The sequence below is a fragment of the Tachyglossus aculeatus genome, chromosome 7 (genome assembly GCF_015852505.1).
Source record: "Tachyglossus aculeatus isolate mTacAcu1 chromosome 7, mTacAcu1.pri, whole genome shotgun sequence".
In the NCBI taxonomy this organism is placed as follows: Eukaryota; Metazoa; Chordata; class Mammalia; order Monotremata; family Tachyglossidae; genus Tachyglossus; species Tachyglossus aculeatus.
In genome coordinates this window covers 44,160,569-44,166,393 of record NC_052072.1, presented here as the reverse complement: position 1 = coordinate 44,166,393, position 5,825 = coordinate 44,160,569, and the positions used below count along the sequence as shown (strand labels likewise).

Here is a 5,825-nt window from a genome sequence, read left to right as displayed (position 1 = left end):
TGAATCAATATGCTTTTATACTGAGGTATGCTTTTATACTGAGACACTAAGACTATTTATACCCATGCTCAACACTTATCTATCCATGCATATTCAATTGTACATTCAATTATTTATTCTGTTATATCCTAACATGCTCAAACTTCTACCTATCCAATCCTTGTTCTTCCACCTGATCCTCTTATCTGTCTATAATTCCCATATGCCTATTTTCCCTAGTACAGTGTAAATTGTTTGGTGTTAGAGACCATGCTTTCTTACTTCTGGGATTCACTCCCAAGAACTTGTAAAGTGTACTGTACACAGTAGTCATTCAATTGAGAGAGATTCATTGATTGAGAGGCTACTCTCTAGACTGTAAACTCTTTGTAGGCAGGGATCATGTCTACCAACTCTGTTGAATTGTACTTTCCCAAAGTCTTAGTAAAGCACACAGTAAGTGCTCAATAAAGATCATCAGTTAATTGATGCTGAAGGTTGCAATGAGCCCACGACTTGTCAGGGGGCTGAAAATCACCCCAGGACTAAGGGACATCTGCTCGTGCACAACCTCATACACAGCAAGCAGTGTGGCCTAGTGGAAAGAGCACAGAGGACCTGGGTTCTAATCCCATCTCTGCCACTTGTCTGATGTGTGACCTTGGGCAAGTTGCTTAACTTCTTTGTGCCTCAGTTACCTTGTCTGTAAATTGGAGAGTGACTGTGAGCCCCACATGGGACATGGACTGTGTCCAACCTAATTAGGTTGTATTTACTCCAGTGCTTAATACAGTGCCTGGCACATAGTAAGCACTTGACAAATACCATTTTAAAAAAACAAAACAAAACCCGTGCACATCTTAACTTTCCTTGCCTATATCCCCTGGAGGCTCCCTTAAGAGATCCACATAACCTCATTTTCCCAATCTATCATATTTATTGAGCACTTAGGGTATTCACATCACTGTACTAAGCACTTGGGAGAGGATAATATAATAATAATAATAATTGGCATTTGTTAAGCGCTTACTATGTGCAAAGCACTGTTCTAAGCGCTGGGGAGGATACAGGCTGATCAGGTTGTCCCACGTGGGGTTCACAGTCTTAATCCCCATTTTACAGATGAGGCAACTGAGGCCCAGAGAAGTTAAGTGACTTGCCCAAGATCACACAGCAGACATGTGGTGGTCGGGATTCAAACCCAAAGCCCGTGCTCTGTCCACTGAGCCACGCTGCTTAATAGAGTTCGTGGACATGTTTGCTGCCCACAACTAGCTTACAATCTAGAGGGAATTCTTTAGACTGTAATTCTATATTCTCCCTAATATAGGGGGAGAAGGCTTAACATATGAGTTCAATGCTTCTAAAGATTCAGAAAGTAGAGGTAAGATGGGTAAATGCAAACTCTTCTTTTCAGTACATGGAATTATATGCTACTATAAATGCAGAGCAACAGATGTAAAAGGAGTATGATATTTTCTATAGTCAACCTCAATATTGAAATCATGTCCTAAAGGATAGTCTAGAGCAACGGAATTATAGCCAACTCACCGTTTCAGCCCCTTGATCATCTCCAGTTGATGTTCCAGTTGATGTTCCTGTAATGTGTTCCTCATCAGCCTCTTTGTGTCTAAAATCAGATTTTCCTCATTGGTTCAGATTGCTACTTCTGACATCATTTTGATGGGCTGACTCTCTCTGGAATTTTCCAGTGGTTTTCCTCACTTTTAACATCACTGCTTTTTTGTATTTCTCCATTATCTGGTTTTGTAATGAATGTTAATTCAGTACTTTTTAAATACAGCCAGTTTCTTAAATGTCATATCCTTGTTTTTAATGAAGAGAGTTGGGGAGATGAGGGCACTAGAGAGAGAGGATGTGGTTTTATCACTATTAGGTGTTAAGGCTGAAGAAAAGAGTAGTGAAATTTTACAGCATGAAAGTAAAGTCAAAACTAGGCTTCAGGACTTTGTACATCCAAGCCCAGGGCTTTCAGCCAATACAGTGTAATATATGTGTTTTCAAATTTGAAGTATAACTTTCAGAGAATGAAGCTGTTGTTTACTGATTGAATTATTCATAAATATTTGCCTTTCATTTGGTGTTTATGCCCATTGATCCTTCAAATGATAAAACCCAAATGAGCTTTCAAAAAAAATGAAGACGTTGGGTACAATTTGAATTAAGTATCAACATTGAATGGTCATGGAATATTACTGTTTCTATTCTGTTTTTCCATTCATTTTTACCTCCCAATGCATGCACATGAACAAGTTAACATTTTACTGACAGTGAGGGTACCTATCTGTGAGTAGAAAGCAAAAGAAAAGATCAAATGCAAAATTGAAAATGCCACAGTATGTGTATTTTGCCCAGCCTGGAAAATAGTTAAGTAGTATATTCTTCTGCTTTAATCATAAAGTTAACATGGTTAAACTGGCCACTCAAATTGAGGGGTACCTTTTTTAGCTTATACTCTGCAAACAGTAAGCACTCAAATATGATTGACTTATGCATACAGTCATTTAGCAGTGACACAATAAAGTTGAAACAATTTAATCAATTAAGAGGTTGTAAGTAAAAGAAGCGTAGAGTTTTCCTCTGGTTCAAAGATGAAGCTGCCAAAGGTGGAACTGGATCCATCAGTATCTTTGAGGGACAATCTCTGGTAGACTTTTTTATGCTACCTAAGCACTTAATATGTGTCATAGTATAAAAATTGCTGAGGTAGATACAAGCTAATCAGATTGAATGCAGTCCCTGTCCCACATTAATTCATTCATTCAATCAATCGTATTGAGTGCTTACTGTGTGCAGGGCACTGTACTAAGCACTTGGAAAGTCCAATTCAGCAACAAATAGAGACAATCCCTACCCAACAATGGGCTCACAGTCTAGAAAGAAGGAGATAGACAACAAAACAAGTAGACAGGCATCAATATAAATAAATATAATTATAGGTATATTCACATCATTGATAAAATAGAATAATAAATATATACCTATATACACAAGTGCTGTTGGGCAGGGAGCAGGGTAAAGCAGAAGGAGGGAGTAGGGGCGATGAGGAGGGGAGGAGGAGCAGAGGAAAAGGGGGGCTCAGCCTGGGAAGCCCTCCTGGAGGAGGTGAGCTTTCAGTAGGGCTTTGGAGGGGGGAAGTGTGCTAGTTTGGCAGGAGTGAGGAGGGAGGGCATTCCAGGCCAGGGGTAGGACGTGGGCCAGGGGTCGACGGTGGGATAGGCGAGAATGAGGCACAGTGAGGAGGTTAGTGGCAGAGGAGTGGAGTGTGCAGGCTGGGATGTAGAAGGAGAGAAGGGAGGTGAGGTAGGAGGGGGCAAGGTAATGGAGAGCTCTGAAGCCAATAGAGAAAAGTTTTTGCTTTATGGAGCTCACAATCTAAATCCCCATTTTACAAATAAAGTAACTAAGGTCCAGAGAAGTTAAATCACTTTCCCAAGGTCACTGAGCGGATAAGTGGCAGAGCTGGGATTAGAACTCAGGTCCTTCTTACTCCCAGGCCTGCAGTCTGTCCACTAGGCCATGCTACTTCCAGCTACTTCTAAAGATTTAGGCCTTCATCGATGAAAATAAACTACTGAAGCTTTTCTGGCCCCTGACCATTCTGATAAGAGTTGCTGTGACACCAGAAGTCTATGCCCTCAGGTGTTTCTTCAGTAATAGTGATGGTTTGCACTGAGACATCCACACTCTTTAACCTAGTTAGACCCCCATCTCTCCGTAGCCACATGCCCTGAAAGATGACTGGCAGGGAGAAAGGATGCAGTTTGTGGTCATGGCCTAGAATATCTCTGAAATTTCAACAGCAGCAGACACCATTGGCATCTCTCTCCTTTGGTAAAATATTTCTGAGTGTGGAGCTCCAAATGGTTAAAAAACTAGGTGAAAAGCAAAAAAAAAAAAAAAAAAAAAAACCAAGAAACAGAACTACAGAAATAAAACAGTTATCCTCCACACAACTAGTCAGACTGAAGCTAGGAAACAGGTGCATCAGAGAAGGACATATGCTGACCAGGAAAGCTGTCTGAGGACAACAGAGTTATTTATTGAGCACTTACTGTTTGCAGAGAGCTGCACCAAACACTTGGAAGAGTACAGTACAATAGTACAATGGAGTGGGCGGAAATAATCCCTGAGCCCTGTACTAAGTGCATGGAAGAGTTTAGTAGAGTTAGTAGACATGATTCCTGCAGTCAAGGAGCTTACATTATAGGAGGGGAGACAGATCAAATCTTTGTGGTAATGGAATATCTGTTTATTGTTGCATTATACTCTCCCAAGTGCTCAGTTCAGTGCTCTGCACACAGTAAGTGCTCAATAAACACGCAATTGAATGAATGAATAAAATGAATTACGGGATAGGAAGCCACCTAGTGGAAGGATATGTACTTTAGAGCTATGGCACACTACACAGTCAGTTCTACCTCTGGGCAGATTTCAAAGACTTAAACCCAGCAACTGTCTGATTGTGAAACCATTCCCCTGTTAGAAAGCTCTCCAGTGAGGAAAGATCACTCCAAAGCACAGTGCATCCAAATTCTGTCTTGAGCCAGTTTTCATTAGGCCACATAGTCTCCCCTGGGGCTGTAACATGGACTGGCACCTGTCCAGTCCATGTGCTATAAGTGACACCACTTTATCTGGGTGATGAGTTCTCATTGTCATGGTCTAGTGGATAGAGCATGGGCCTGTGAGTCAGAAGATCATGGGTTCTAATCTTGGCTTTGCCACATGTCTGCTATGTGACCCTGTGCAAGTCACTTCACTTCTCTGTGCCTTGGTTACCTCATCTGTAAAATGGGGATTGAGATTGTGAGCCCCATATGGGACAGGAACTGTGTCCAACTCAAATTGCTTGTATAATAATAATAATGATGATGGTATTTAAGTGCTTACTATGTGCGAAACACTGTTCTAAGTGCTTGTATCCACCCCAGTGCTTAGTGCCAAGCGCTGTACTAAGTGCTAGGATGGATACAAGCAAACTGAGTTGGACACAGTCCCTGTCCAACTGTCCAAGTAAAGTGCGTGGCACATAGTGTTTAACAAATACCACAATTATTATTGTTGCACATTGCCCCAGGTCTGAGGGAGTACAGTATGGAAGTGACACTTGTAGACAATGAGGGAGTAGGGTGAAAATCAACATCCACATTCTGCAACAACTCTGCTAAGGACTCAGAAATGGTAGGACAATTTTTCTTTAGAAACTCCTCTTTCTGGTTTGAACCAGTGGAAGGTCACGTAAAAGTGGAATGGCTTATTGCTCACCTTGTTGCTTGGATTGTTTGTACACTCTTGTTGAATGAGACTCTCACTTCCAATGGACAGAATATTGGTAATTAAAAGGAATTCAGCAATTGAGCCCCTGCCTGCATGTTATTGAAGAGTTGGAAAATCAAAGTATGAGTTTAAGGTATGTGGAATTAGCATTCCCTCTCAGTGTAGCACCTGAAGAGTTTCCAGGACTCTACCAGTTTTGACTATGGGTGGGAGAATCAAGCAGAGGCATACCCATTCCATTCCTAGCTTGGTCAGTGGCTAGTGAGTGGAAGGCACTCTGCTACAAGTCAAAACTCACCTGTGCTGGGCAGCAGCGGTGTGGCAGAGAGTCGAGGGTGGAGACTCAAGTTTACTGTGTGGAAGAGGCAATGGTAAACCACTTCCATATTTTTACCAAGAAAACTCTATGGATACACTACCAGAACTATTGCAGATGGAGGTGGGCATTCTGGGAGAGATGTGTCCATGGCATTGCTATGGTCAGAGACGATTTGACAGCATAAGTCAAGACAAGGAATCAGCTTGCTCTTTGATGCATATGCAAC

At 41.6% G+C, this 5,825-nt stretch overlaps 1 non-coding gene across 1 annotated transcript; it reads left to right on the top strand.

The window, feature by feature from the left end:
• Positions 1-5,430: 5,430 nt before the first annotated feature.
• LOC119931041 lies at positions 5,431-5,568 on the top strand. The gene has a single exon (XR_005451910.1). It is a non-coding gene; the product is annotated as a small nucleolar RNA SNORA7 (small nucleolar RNA).
• Positions 5,569-5,825: the final 257 nt, after the last annotated feature.